Here is a 16,258-nt window from a genome sequence, read left to right on the forward strand (position 1 = left end):
AATGACGCCCAACCAAATCACGTAGTTGGGAATACACCATCGTAGAACTAATTCTTATCTATGCACTAATGAAGAATTAGTTTCTTCATTAGGCTAAACGTGTTCCTATATCACACGGTCCAATGTCATATGATTGTACTGATTCGGTCTACAAATTTATTTATTCTGAGATTTTATCATTTCTATCTTGGTTTTTTTTTGTAACGGAGGGCCAGGTTTCCTAAGCCTGGTAGTTGCCTCTCAGCCATCCGGCTTATTATGCACCCTCTCCCAGGTTTAAGCTGTATCAAATCCCAGGCCTTTACAAAACCATGAGATCTTCTGAACAATGCTTTCCTGTTCCAAACCCTCTTCCGTATGCATAAGAACACCTAGGGATCTTGAGCGTTTGCTCTGTAATGCCGGACATTCAAATATGACGTGCTTGGCTGTTTCGTCAGCCTCGCCACATTTCCTGCACAGTGTTTTCTGAACTGGAGTACCTATTCCAGACAGGTGTCTTCGGAATATCCAATGACCTGTAATAAAACCAGTCACCTTTCGGATCTCCGTTCTACTCATTCTAAGGGCATCTGCTGCATATGTTCCTTGATGGTCCCTTGAGCATCCGCTTTGCTTGTACATTCCCCTCAGTATTTCTCCAATGTCGTAGGCGTTTGTTAACCATCAACTTGGTAACTGATATACGTGCTAAGTTATATGAGACCACACACGTTGGTTCAGGACCGGTAAGAGGACAGTTGGCTCCCAAGTTAGCGCAACTGTCTGCCCCTTCATTACCTGTGATTCCTCTATGTCCAGGCACCCAAGTTAGAATAACTTTATTGGTTTTCGCCAGCAATTTCATGACCATATGGCATACCCAGACTGTCTTCGAATTACAGCCATGGTTGGCCAAGGCCTGCAGAGCAGCCCTGCTGTCCGAGTTAATTCTATCATGGTTATACATAGGCCAATGTAAAATTGTTCATTACTGTTCAAGAAAATCCATTTTATTAACATGTACCGATATTGAACTCGAGCTTGCCTATGTAGAAATGAAGTTTTATTCACAATTTCAAGTATATAGGCCAGTTCGTTCTCCAGATATCTTTTGGACAGACATAAATGAATATTTTATCCCTACTAGATGTAGACTTTGCTGACGCTCAGCCAATTATTGACAAGACGTAAATTGAATCAGTTTTCACTCGAAGACTACTCGTATGTCATTTTTAAACTTAAATAGTATTTAGTAAATAGTATAAATGTTTTTAAAGAAATATTTTTAAAAAAAATCCATCATTATTGCAATTGGTCAGTAATTAGTGGTGTGCCATCCTACTCCTGGATGCAGTATGGAGTTACAATAGTCACTGCCAGTTGTTGCTCTTCACAGGCAGTCTTAATGGAACCGGTTTGTAATTACCACCAAACCATTTGACAAACGGCTCTAAGCCAGAGTCTGTGTTTTATTTTTGACCACGGTTGGCCAGCCATTGGCGTTGTATTCTGCTCACGTCCTTTGAGGCGCTTCACAGCATAACCGATTGAATAACGAATTGTTGTCTTTGTGTTTCTCAATTAGGATTATGTGGAATTCTTAGTTATTTTCCATTATCTATCTATTGTATGAGGTTATGCAAGGCTGGCCGTGTGTGTTAATGATATATGACATCAGAGAGAAAAGGGAAGTTAGAATAATATTTGAATGTTTTAAGAACCAACACAAATTCAAAACAAAACAAATTTATTTTAAATTATTAATGCCATTAGCGCGATTAATGGAGCTCCCCAACATTAGTAAGTCAATACAATTACAAATATTCATGTACAGATAACAGGGGTTCTGTAAGGATTATCTCTGCACATGCAGGAGAAGTTTAAAAAACCCATTATAACCATCGACCTTACTAAACGTTAATTTAGTTCTAATTTAATGTTACCTTAATTGAAGGATTATCGTACGACTGAAGACTGCATTAAACAATTATGGGTTTTCGAAAAGTGCACGAAGGCACGATGTTAGACACGTGAAGATGTAGGCACTGTGGAGGTGTTGTCGAGTAGGGTAGTAGGAAGCGAGGTTGTCTCTGCCTACTATATCTATTGTACCAGTCCATTGTTTGATGCCACTCAATGTTGGTTAAACAGCGAGTAAATGAAAATACGTAACACACGTGATATAAATGAAGACACAAGTAAAGTAAGAAAAATATATTATTACAATAACATAACATTTATGAAACGTAACAATGTTTTATATTAGGTAATAAGGTCTGGTAAAAAGTCATTAAACCATTCATTAATAAATAGTAATACTTCGTAAAATGTAGGATTAATCAATAATATTATATTTGTTTTAAATTGCTTAATGATACAGGTTTCTATCTCTCACCAACCCGTCTTTATGTAATGACACTATTAATTTTCAAAATTCTTCTCCTTTCATATATTTTTAATCGTATAAAGGAAGATGACAATGAAAAGATTTGTCTTAATGATTAGAAGAAGTATAATATTATCAGCTCCTTTCATGTTCAGTCTTTGGTTTAGACGATTATAATTTGTAGTATTATATTACAAAAATGAAAAGGAAAAACGCCCAAGGAATTGTATTTGTTTATTATAGTTGTAAGTAATTTCAATGTTATCCACAACTCATATGACGAATAAAAATGGTTTAGAGCAGGTGAATTTATATTCCAGAGAGCACGATAAGGGAGGTTAGGACTTAATAATTGAGAAGTAGAAAGGAGGACTTGTCCGAGCCACTTTCCTCGTGCATGCAGGAACAGGTGGAAGGTAAAAGTGACAATAACGAGGGCCTGGCCTCCTGCTCCGCGCAGCACCGGCTGTGGCTCGTGTAGAAAGTAAATTTGAAGTGATTTATCCCAGTATCTACTGAGTTTGAATCCAGGTTTTTGGGCCACGTGAGATCTTCTGTGAACAGGATACTAAAGATACAGCTCACGAGTAATTCTCAGTTCTTGGAGTACAATTTTTAAATATATAAAACACACTAATTAGGCGCTCCCAAATATCGTAATAGTAATTAAAAATAAATGTAAAAGGCCAGAAACAAAAAGCAGTACAAAATATTAAAAAAATTAAAAAATAAATTGTACACATTCCTTTGTGATTAAGAAGAGAATACATATATCACATTTTTTCACACAATTTCAATAATGTCATTCGTTGCTTTAAATTATGAAGCTTATTTTAGAACATTACAATATAGAATGTTGGTGTTAACTTTTAACTTTATTTAAAATAATTAAAATATTCCTAAACATTAATCGTTTAATAAAACAAATCGAAATTTTTGATTTGAAATATAAAATTAGGTCAGATGTTATATAAATATAAAACGGTTAATTATTTTGAGACTCTATTCATATTCACAGGTACAATATTTTTTATTTATCTTCTAAATTTTTCTATTCTGTTGAAAGAAATAAGGGGGTTTTGACCGATATAAATATACAGTTTGAATACGCTATTCGTTGATGTAATTTTTTCTTACAATCAAACAATGAAAACAAGAGCAGACAAATTGTATGTTATAGGATAATGACAGTGAAAACAGTAAATTATAACAAAATGTAGAAAGAACAAAATCACGAGCCTCTTTAAATTTTTGATAATACTTGAAATAATAATCTTTGCTGGTTAATAACAATACAAACACATTCAAAATATACATTTATAAATAAGTTTACATTCAAACTTGCCTTCACGTTGGATCACTAACGCTCCAAAGTTAAGGTAAATTGATCTCTTAATTATGTTTGTCGAAAGTTGGAAGCTGGTAAAATGAGGCGCTGGATAGGCAATCGAACTACACGTCCCGCATAGTTTGAGTCGCTGCCTAGCCACTACAAAGTTGCTAAAATCGCAGTCGTAGATCGCCTTTAATTCATGTTCGTGTTATATAATTTACATATTTCATTATTCACAAAGTCTTACAACCCAGAACATAAGGTGACTTCAAAAGTTGCATAAAATTAAGTTTTATTCAATTTTTAAGTAAGGCTTTATCCCAAGTCAATAACTTAGCAATGTAATAAATCTAATAACTGAACACGAATTCAAAATAATATTATTTTTTAATTATGTTATAATATTACAAATAGTGCAAATATATATATATATATATATATAAAGCCCATTGTAATAATTACAAAAACAAAACTATAGGTGTATTTCGCTGTTATATATTGTTTTAAAAAAATATTTATACAATAACCACAAAATGTAGTTTCTAAAAAGTAAACAAAATATATATACACGTTTGGACATAGTTGATATTTTATTTTTACTTTTGTTCTGCCCCTTTTCTTTATAACACGTGCATGCCTTGCAACACGTTTAAAAGTATTAGAACATCTTGATTTTGGTAAATAACAGAATAATATGAAATAAAGCCATCATAAATCAGTAAAAAAATACAAAATATTGAATTTTTAAACTGTCGAGCTTTGAATTTTAAACTGAATGTTTATAAATTAAAAATTCAAATAATATACAATACATTAAATTTTAAAGATTAATTGAACGAGAAATTAGTCGTTTTCGACTATATCTTAAGCAATGAATGAATCGTAAGACAACTTTAGGAAATTATGTTTTTAATTACGTACAATAGCCCAGACAGATAACAATGTTCAATAATATTGTTCGTGGATCGTTGTTAGTGAAAGATCCGTTATCAAACTGAAGTATAGAGAGTACTATAAACTATAAAATACTGATTTATTGGCTAATTTCAAGGTTAAGATAATTTTAACACGAATTCTTCGTTCATCCTATTACGCAATTTTTAAAGCGTATACTTGTCTACTTATATGTGTCTCCCACATGTCCTTGTTCAATTCTTTAAAATGAAAACATTTATTATACATGTTAGTTATCACATGCAAAGAGTTTGAACAGTCCTCGTGGTATTAGCGCTTAAGATAAAGAACAATAAATTTTAGTTGTATACATAAGTTTTAGTAACATGGGTTCATAATTAAAACCCATGCCAATGGTCAATAGCTCAGTGTAGCGGGTAAAACTGTTATCGCAAGATAGCCAGATCAAGCAACGTCGAGCGTGGTTGCTGCTTGGATGGGTGATCGCTGAGCGATCCTTTCCTTGCAAGCAGCCAGCCTGCCCGTCTATTGGTGGTAGTTCGGATGTCACCTCTAAGTCGTTGGTGCCTAGGTTAAGTGTTAGAGAGGGCTTTTTAGCCCTAACTTCGCCTGGTAAAATAAGATATCTTTACTTTACTTTTAATTGTGAAGTAATTCAATGAATACATACAGGGTGTATCAAAAAGAATCATCCGATTTAATAAAATCATAACTATTCTGTTTGTTGAGCTAAATGCGCCAACAACGTACTGTTGAAAAGAGTTTTAAAGTTGTACATGGTTCCCGCTAGGTAGCAGCAGCAGCGCGCTTGAGTGAACGCCTACTTCATTTCTAGTGAAAATGGCGTCTGCACCACAAAAAGCGTTTTGTGTTCTACGTTTTTCGCAGTGCGAGTCTGTAATAACTGTTTAGCGTGACTTTCTTAATAAGAATGGTGTTGATCCCCCTACATCACAGAGCATTAGACGATGGTATACCAACAACAATGGATGAGCTGAGGAATCGCATTACAACAGCAGTGGTGGAATCAGTAACTCAGGACATGCTCGCTGCAGTATGGGATGAATTTGGATACCGCATAGACATATGCCGTGTATCTAAAGGTGGACATATTGAACACCTTTGAAAAGGTATGAAAAAAAAACTTTTTGAGTTTCCCTTTCAGCCAAAAACATTAGTAATTGTATATGTTTACTACTGTTCGAAATATAGACATGCCAAATCGGATGATTCTTGTTGATACACTCTGTATTATCGGTTTGCAACAATACTTAATTTGACTTTTGTCGTGTTACAGAATATCTGAAGGCATGCAGAGTTTACGATAAGGTAAGTCAATATTATCATAGTATTCTCTGAATTAAGAATTTATGGCATTCAAATACTTAATTATTTATATTCATAGCAAAACGGTTTCTGAATATGGATGGAAACAAGCTACCGGTAAGATGAGTATTAACACGTACAATAAGGACGCTGCCTGATACATACTCCAACATCTTCTTGTAATTACACTGATGTACTGGTAAGTATTAAGGGTAATTGGCAAGAGCTACCACTCCCAGTGTAGCCTTATCAGGCACGTGTCCGGCAACCTGGCCTGCTGCCAACTCGAAAATTGTCATGAAAGTGAATAGATCTGAAATCAACTGGTTCTGTGGTACTTTCTAAGCGAACTGGACCACAGTGAGTATGTCCGAAGCTGCTGCTTGTGTACCTGCATCGTGACATCGGCTGTCTCTGCTCTCGACGTCTCTCTCTCTCTCTCTCTCACTCACTCACTCACTCACTCACTCACTCACTCACTCACTTACTTACTCACTGTCATTTACTGCAAGATAAGAGTGTATACACGTTGTTTGTAATCACGCCCTATTGTCCATTGGAGGAGTTACGGTAAATGAAACGATAATAAGCTATTCTAAAACCTGAAAGATTTTGAAGTATTATTTCTAGAATGCACAGAAAAGATAACTTAAACATTCATTCCATCGTATAGCTATTTAAAAACTACATATCAATTATATTTTTGTTTTAAAGTTTGGCTCTTATACAAAAGATCTGTGACTTACCAGTAGATACGTGTTACCACACTATCCGAAGAACATATAAATAATTAATTATATTAGTCATAAAATAAATAAAGTTTTTTTTTAGAGATTCCATTATCTTATTCCGAAATATTTAAATAAGTTGCCTATTACATTTAAAACACTTAAATACTTTGAGATTATTTTATCCTAAAATAATACCCAGGTTCCTTTCAAATGATGATATATCGCTTATGAATGAAGTTTTGCAGTAAACGCCTACACATAATTTATTTTATACTTGGTAATTAATTATATTTAATTGTGTATTGTAGTATGATTACTGAATAATATCTTTATTTGCAATTTTAGTTACAAAATGCATATAAAAAGATAACCAAATGTTACGGAGTGCGAAAGTTTTTTCTGTTTGAATGGAGTCTAACTTAATACTATATCGTACTCGTATTAATTAATATTGGAAATGAATAGTATATAATCTTATACTGATCGTAGAACTTGGTTTCCCTTGTATCTAAGTGGTGTTTGCCTACAGAATAATTTTAAGCACACCCATTTTATAAAAGCTCTTATCGTTTTATCTAAAGTATATAACGTAAATAGAATATAATTGTCTATCATATTTTTCGAATTTAACCTTTTCACACCTATATTTGAGGCGTCCTTATGATCCGAGCGTAGTTGGGTCAGCAGAGGGCGCCTTGACCCACTGGTATATTGCACGTGCGCAGAGCGGTATGTCTATGCTGCACAGGCAGAAGTGTCGTCAGCACACTGACAATACAATAGCTTACATCAGCCGCATGCTAAGTCCTCAGTTTGGCAACGAGACTTCCTCCGATTATGGCACAACTGTACGGCAATCGCTCCTTCATCCCAATTACCTTATTAACGTAACGACCTTTGGTCCTTGACTGATCAATTAGTTTGTATAAAACATCAACTGACTGTCAGTTTTAACCACCTCAATAACAGCGCACTATCTTAAACCGTATCAGTGCTGAAGTTCAAATAAGTTTCATAATAGATAAGAATCGTAAGGCGATATCGGGGGATCAATTACGAAAGGAGCGTTCATGGGCGCTACGTGGGTTTTGCGGGCAATCAGACATTTTCCAGTGGTGGATGGTACGACTCCAGGACGATACATTATTTAGTCCTAGTCTTACCCTCTAGAAACTGAGGAAAAATTCTTTTAATATTTTTACTATTTAGATTCTTAGTCCGGACACCATAATTATTTGAAGCCTACCCTCTCCCCTTCCTCCAGAAAGTGTTCTGAAAAGGTTGTGGGGGGCACAATATACTTTTGACGCCATTAGTTTTCTAATGGAAATATAACTCCATTCCATCAAACTGTATATTTTTTATAATAGTTTGATTGACTTCGCTCAGGATAATACTTGTATAATAGTCATTCAATATTCTCGTGTACTCTGTTATGCTTCCAGTACTACAGTTGTATTAAATGTACTGTAAGCGGGATTCAGTCAAATCCATTTAAGTAATATTCTTCTGCAATTTTAATAAGTAATCTAAGTAATAAGTAATAAAGATACAACATGATCTATAATGGCTATGTTACATTTTTTTTTAAATTACTGAAAAGAAAAGTTTGTCTGTTCCATGATAATTTATCAGGTAATTTATTATAATTACACACATTTATTTCTCAGTATAAGACTAGTTGATGACAGATAAAGGTCGTGCAGTTGGTTTTAAAATGTGTTTTATTTTAAATAATTCATAGCCTTTGTATGAAATCAGTATTCAATTACGTCCCTGCAAACAGAAACAGTAGAAAAATCTTTGTTTGAATACTTAACTATGAATTGCAGGAAATGATGTAGGCAATGTTGTGTGCTCAAATAAAAACGGCTTAAAATAAAAAATATTGACTTTCTACTGTGTGCAGATACTTTGTAGCTCAAGAAGTGACATATTTTATTCATTTATGTAATCAATACTTTTATTTTATTTTATTAAAAATTACATGTTTTCCTCAAGAAATTAAATGTTTTATAAAAACTAACCCACATCCCATCAACCCCCTAAGTAACGTATCATGTACATACTGTAAAAGTTTATATCTTTTTCTTCACCAATTTTTCTTGGAGCATCATGAGAAAGTTAATTCAGATTCCTACCACTCCGAATAATTAAACAAGTTTTTCTCTCTTGTCCTCTCTTTAGAAATGACATCTTAAAAGGCTATTAACAAACCAAAACCCAACTGAACCACTTTAAATTAAAAATGGTCCGTTTTAAATTAAAACAGACAAAGTTTCGTTTTAATATTTAGCAGATATCAATCCTAAATGTGATTTAGTCGAAATACAAAAGTTATTAGGACATGACTGTTCATGATTGCCTTCACATCTATATCTGAATTATGAACCGGCGCAATAGAGTTTAAGGAATGTTTTAAGAAATACAACACTATAAATAAACCATAGCAGCCAATTAGATTAACAAATTTCACCAATTTCATTACATAAAGAAAACTGTAATAGGTGGCTATAAAAACGCAATCGTTCTTAATGTCTGTCCACTGCACTGAGAACTCCATCGTTGGCATGTCAAATTCCTACTCGGTATGCTCTCCACAAGTACCCGACCTCGTTTGAGATCTGCAGTCCGACTTGCTGCAAGTTGCACGTGCCTAACCTGTCTGCCTCTGGAGGTGTTAAGGAGAAGGAAAGTGTCCCAGATCCTCAGTACAACCTGCCCCGCCCTGCGTTCCGCACTTTCCTGCCGATGTTCCATGTGCAATATTTCCTTATCGCATCCTTTCCCACAACTATTGCATTTGTTGTACACTAAATGATCAAATTGTTTATACAAGATGGTCTTTGACCAATAGTTTAAGCTTGTGGCTTCACGGTTTAAGACGCCGGACTTCAGATTTAAATTAAATTTAATGGTAAAACGGGAATTGATGAATCTTTTTTGGAAAAAAAATATTCTTACTAAAGAGATTTGTGTGTGTGTGTTTTTTTTAGTATTCATTAATTACTTTATGTACACTATTGCAAAAATTTGAACACCTAGATTTTGTTAAAAAAAAGACTGAACGTAATTCGTTTAATTTATTATTAATCAAGTCTTTTATTATCTGGATAGTAAGCAGAATGAACCAGATAATAGTTTTTGGAACCTAAAAAACTATAATTTAACCAATAGTTCAAGAAATGTCCCACTTTTTTGCAAAGCGGTATGTTCATTTTCTATTTTGTACACTGAAACCTATTTGTCCTTAATTTTAGGTGGCTAACTCACTAGTTGAAGAACTACTTTTATTTACACCATTAATAATAGTGTTCTAAAATTAAGAGTGTCAATATACTGTCAGTATATGAAGCTGAATGGGCAATTAACTGACCTTTTTCACTTTGCACTACAATTACAGATTTTCCACGAACACATTATAGCACTTATTTATAGCGTTTTCTCCGGGAAGATGAAATCAAAATATATCACGTAAAGTAATATCGTCCAAATACTAGGTTACTCTTTTCTGTTCGTTAAGGTTAATTTCGTGATAATCCAACTTTTGATGATTTCGATCGTTCTAAACTATTAAGACAAATATTAAAATATTGTTAAAGTTAAAATTACTAATGGCGTTGCCAAACAAAATTTTAATCAATTGTACCACAAAAATTAATATTCTATAAAACCATTTGTATCGAAATGGTTTCGGTTTCCCAACTGTCTATCATCACTTAAAGTCTGCCGACGTAATACCTGTATACTGCCCTTCTTGGACTTGATGTGAAGTATCTCGAGGTGCACAAGCTTCCCGTTGTCGCGCATTTTGTTCCTGATTATCCTTCCCATTGAAGGTGGACACTAGAATTATGTAGGTGGCGTGTTATGTTCCCAAATATCAAACTTGTGAATTACCTATGTATTAAAGTAGAATATTAAGCCCTTCAGAGTAAACATCAAATTAAAAGAACATACAAAGAGACAGGGATTGTATAAGATTACGCTTATCGCTAACTATTAAGAAACTATATACCTAATGGAGTTTTAGATCTGACATTGATTTTAAATTAAGTAATCTCTCTGTATTAAATCTAAGTGGAATGTTTTGGTGTTTGGAAATACTTTTCAAAACCCTCCAATAAATGTAAAAATAAGGTATCAAAATAGTTCTACTGCATCTCGTACGGGCAAATAAGTCAATACACATTAATTATCAATTACGAGAATGACATATATTTTAAGGTGAATATTTTTTAATGATTGATATCCTAGTGTAATAATAGGTCGGAGAAGCAGAATGTTGTTGGTGTCTGCAGTATACTATTTCGTAGCGTGTGTTGGTAAGATCTTCTGAAATCTAACTTCTAATATTAAATTGTATTCCTTCGCCGTCCGAGTGTATCATTGATATCTATACGAGGTTCTACGTCATCGTAGAGGTTATCGTATATATCACGTGATGTATGACATCTGTTGTATTTGTTGTCTTCTGAATGATAAAACACTAATAATAAATTACGGAATACGGAATAATAATTATTCCGGCTGCGACTCTTCTATCATCACACTTTACTGTAGATAAATATTTTCGATAGTAGTTGTGAGTAATGAAAGTAGCAGGTCTAGGTCGGGAAAAAGATGTGCTGGTTTTTCCGGATCTTTATAATTATGCATTCTAACGAACCTGTTGCTGGTAGTGTGTAACAATAGTAGTAATATACTTGAAATCTATACAAGTATTATATCTATCATTAATTTACGATTGTTTGATGTTTTATAAAATCCACTAAATTAGATATTTTTACAGATCGAATCTGTAATTAATTAACAATCTGTAGTTAATTTTTAAATAAAATAAACATAATTGTTGTCATTGTTTTGTCAAAAATTAATGTGCAACATTGATACAATATCTGATGAGGATGTTTTAAGTGAACTAGCTACTAATTCCAGGAAAATCGAAACAATATATGTTTAGGTTAACTACTACATTATGATCAAATATATTAGTTTTGTTGTTATTGTACTATTTTTCCGATCGTATCTCGGAAAGAGGTCCCTTCAGTATTAGTTATGAAGTATGCATTCCTTGAAGTATTCTCAAGATTCGTCCGCCATTGTGTTGGCTTGAGGATCACGTCACTAAATTCCTCAAAACATTGTTTGATTATACACAAACGATCGTGCTTTGATGTGTACCCGATAGAGAAAGGCTATATTCCACGTTCCACTATTGCCGAACCTGTACACATATTGTCAGGTGACGCAATGGCCGAGTATATTGTCTCCTTCGCCGTGTCCACGTCAACGTTCAGACGCGTCGCTAGAAAGCGGACTGGACGTAACACAGTTTATATACAAGCGGGCATTACCAGTGCTGTCACACTTGCCAAACTACACTTTCCCACTGGCGGTAAACGCTGCCTCGTAAACCGATATACACCCGTTTCTTCATCGAATGTTACACAATAATCCGTGTACGATCAATCTTGTCTGCCATAGTAGGATTTCTCTCATTAAACTATTCTTATAACTAAAGCAATACTCAGCGGTAAACAGGGTGCAATAAACAGCGTATATTCGTTCCATTAGAAAACTATTTTCTGGCGGAATCATGATTCTAATACGTATTTTAATTATTAATACTAGTAATATGATTCGATCTGTAAAATATTTCATTTCGCGGATTTTATAAAACACCAAGCAACCGTGAATGTGTTATAACCTGTTAATAGACGTACACATGTGTGGAGATATTGTTTGAAGCATACAATTTTGAGCTACCATATCATTAAGTGTTACTTCGCATTCTTTCAAAATAAGAACATTTCAAATGGGTGATATTTCTTAAGATCGAGCGGAACATAGACCATCACATTCTCTTGGTGAATACGAGCCAAGCATTTTATCAAGTCAAGCCCCATACTCGGACAAGATCGTATCAAAGAAAAGCTGCCTCTCAGTTCTAAAGTCTGCCAGTAGTGGCTTCGTTAACATGCCATAGTATTTATATTCAGGCATACTGGTGAATTTCAAAATATATAAATAAAAATTTTACCACACACATGTTATAACGTTCATTTTTACCATAGCTTAGGTGCAATAAGCCCTAATAGCTCTACATAATATAAATGTTAATTATTATTTTGCTATAGTTTTTTAATGTAATGACAAGAAAAAGTCTAATAGTAAATAACGCTCATTGTTCAAACATTTACCATGGTTTTAAATGCATTATAATCCAGGTTCATATGGTGTGCTTTGTATATCTTTGGAACTTTTTTGTTGAATCAAATGGAATATTTTGAATGATGGACTAGCCGAGTGTCACAATGGTGGTTAATTATAAAAGATAAGTGAACATTAACGATCGAGCCGCTCAGCGTTTATTACGGTACCGTTCTAGTCGACGACAAAGATGAGGGAGGTTGGCCTTGAGCCTGTAGGACAAGAGATGATGAGACTGTGGTTCAATAAATCATAGGCAGACTAGAGTGGAGCGGCAGGCTAGCAGCTAGCAGCTACCAGGACACTGACCTCAGCACAACAGCGGCTACACTCCTCTCACCGCATGCTAACTACAGTACCACACCAACAGTCCGGTGTGCCTACTATGTCTAGTGTTTCAGTTCAAAATCGATTTCTATACGTAAGTTCCCTTTTATTTTAGTAAATTTTGACGTCCAGAATTCCTAGGAGAGTCACTTACATAAGGCCAACCAAATCTGGAAGACACATCAATAACCGTAAATGTTTATATATAGGGGTAAAAGAGTTATGGATAGGTTTAGTTTATTGCGAAAGATTAACTTCCTTAGTTTAACAGTTGCAAACCTAGACATAGGCCTAAGGTAGTACTTTACTTTCCCCTACCGGCTTTGACTGAAAGAGTCTGGAACGGAACTAGCCTTCCCGTCTTCCAAGATACATGGAGCTATAAAGCCCGCTATTTCTTCTAATGGTAGATTTAGCATTGGGCCTGAACAGGAGGCGGCCTCTACCCAAACCTTATTCCCCCTTAATATTTTGTCCTTAATATTTAACGGTTATTTTAGGACTAATTGGAATGAGGTATTTCCCTTGTTTCTTTTAAACACAAAGCATTGATGCTTAAATGCAAACACCACGACGTCTGAATGTAACATGAATAAGAACCAACAAATCAAAGTTCTCCTGCGGCCATGGTGCGTACTGGAAAATGCAACCTCCTTGGCGCTCCTGGGAGTATACCTAGATCGTTAATTTACCGGAAAGGGACCATGCAAGCACTGTCTGCTCCTCTACAATTTGTTCTCCAAAGGTCTTGAAGATGGCTTATTTTGGCTTAATCTACCCATACATGCTTTAAAAAAGATAAACCTTTGAAGCAGCTGTGCGAAATACAATCTTGGTAGATTATTTTACTCCAAAAATCTGTCAGATTAGTCTTCCTTATCCACTATGACTCGTACATCAACATAACCTTTGATTCTACCACCGCCGTAGTTACTTTAGATCACTACAGCAATTTTCACATATTAACATTTTATATAATTAATTGTTCTGTCCAGGAAAATTGTTCTGTTAAAACCCACACAGTTCTGTGTAAAAACACAACTAATTCTATGAATCTACTCTTATTTTGATACAATTAATTAAAACCTTTTTACCGGAATGCGAAACCACGATTTTTAACTTAAATACGTCCTTTCTTTGGATGTTCAAAGCTGTTTCGTTTCAAACTCACTATTATGCAGTCGAGTGTGTATACAATAAGGATATGGATTTAAAATACATATTCCCGTGTTATTAGTAAATAATTCCAGTAGTGTTATTTATGAGAAACTTACGATGACCGCCACCGAGTCTGTCAGTTGTGCACGGTCGACAGCAGTTTGCCCCTTTGTTCCCGCGGAAACCAAGATTGGAGCACATAATTCATGTCAACTATCCTCTGTTCGCCCGTGCACCGACACTTGCCTGCCACGGCCATGTTGTCGATTAGCGCCGTGTTGTTCTCCACAGAAGCTTATCGCAACCTTTAGATTTATAGTCGCCTTGTGCCACAACCGAACTTGCTTCACGCTCAACCTTGAGTCTCGATCGATCGGGCAGTCGAATCGATACGATTAGGTGTTTTGCCTTTTACAATAGAGTTTTCGTTACACGACGCAATGGTTATGTCGTATTCTGTATTACTAAATGCTGTACGAGACTGTAAATAAATAAAAAAACAAAATACAAGGAGTTTAAATGGCGTAGACTATTTTATTGTTTCAATACTATGGCTACAATTAATTTAATTCAAATAATTGTTATTTACCAGTTTGAACGTATGTTGTTAATTATGTGCAGTATAATTAAAGTTTCTTTTATAACTCGTTTGATAAACTTCGACATTCAATGATTACTTCACATTGATACTGCGTTCAGTTTTAACTGTACATATATTTTCTTTGCCAATTCCTGCTTTGTTTTATAATTTTCATAGCTAACTTGTTTTACTCCTGTGATTTTCCTTGTCCATAAATATATAACTAGGCGTTCAACTACTAAGCATATTTCACTGTAATAGCTAGAAGCATTGAGGAAGTTGAAACTTTCATGCTTTTAATAAAAAGGTGAATTCACTGTATACGTAGTATGAGGAAAGCCCTATGGTCATTAGTCATTATTATAGTTATGTCACAGACGCAATAAGGAAAATTACTAGTACTGTTTTCTGCCGGCTTAACTACACCGTTAATTACTGTAATGAACTTATCTTGGAGTCAACGCTCAGCAAAAACAGATTTGCAGTTTTACCTGTGGTTGAGAGGCTGTCAGGGGCCATTAATAACTTTGAATGACAACTTAATAAAGTGAAATACTCCTAGATCGATGGCTGCCGTAAAAATAATGTGGATATGACTTTCCAACCTACTAATAACTGCCAAAGTGGGCTCGGGCTTCTATGTTTTAAAAATCATCCCAAAATATTACATTCGGGACACACCCGTCAGCATTCTTTCCACATAGTAATGGGTGAAAAAGATGTTAGAACACAGAATTCACAAGAATGTCCATATTACAAAGAAACATTGAAGTACAAAATGACGTTAGTCCTGTAACGAAATATTTGTCAACTAAACGATAACTTATGTATAGGCTAGTCCATATTTTCTTGCAATACTGTTTCAAAATACCATTTCTTTACATTTAAGAATATTCAGAGTTTGTCATCAGTCAAGACAAGTACTAACTACATGACTGTACTATCTCAACGTGGGTCAACTATTAGATGTCATTCATTCATAAGAAACTTCACGGGCAATACTGGACATCCTCTCCTCCCATAACCAGCAGCTGTTATGATTGTCAATAAAATGCTGTAAACTGGCCCTTATATCAGTTTAAACCAGCTTAAAATGTCTTGTGTTTAAAACCCTTTTAATTACCTCAAAAGATAAAAAAAAGCTTCAACTCAAGCGGACACTCTGACGTTACTTAATCATGATTGTGAGTATGAAAGATATACGGTGCATGTCGGTTGGGTAAACTAATCTGCCAGTCTGTTGTTAATTTTTATACGGGATAAATGCTACTACTTGAGGGGGCTCCCCAAGGAAGTGTTCTGTTATA

General features: G+C 34.7%; 1 protein-coding gene across 1 annotated transcript in view; it reads left to right on the top strand.

Annotated features, from left to right (window-relative positions):
• LOC124359890 overlaps positions 1-16,258 on the top strand; it is a 139,744-nt gene that overhangs the window by 63,693 nt on the left and 59,793 nt on the right. Inside the window, exon 2 of the mRNA XM_046813007.1 lies at positions 5,914-5,945. The gene's annotated coding sequence lies outside the window, so the exon portion shown is untranslated. The remainder of the gene's footprint in view (positions 1-5,913; positions 5,946-16,258) is intronic.

This window comes from Homalodisca vitripennis, chromosome 4, assembly GCF_021130785.1.
Source record: "Homalodisca vitripennis isolate AUS2020 chromosome 4, UT_GWSS_2.1, whole genome shotgun sequence".
NCBI lineage: Eukaryota > Metazoa > Arthropoda > Insecta > Hemiptera > Cicadellidae > Homalodisca > Homalodisca vitripennis.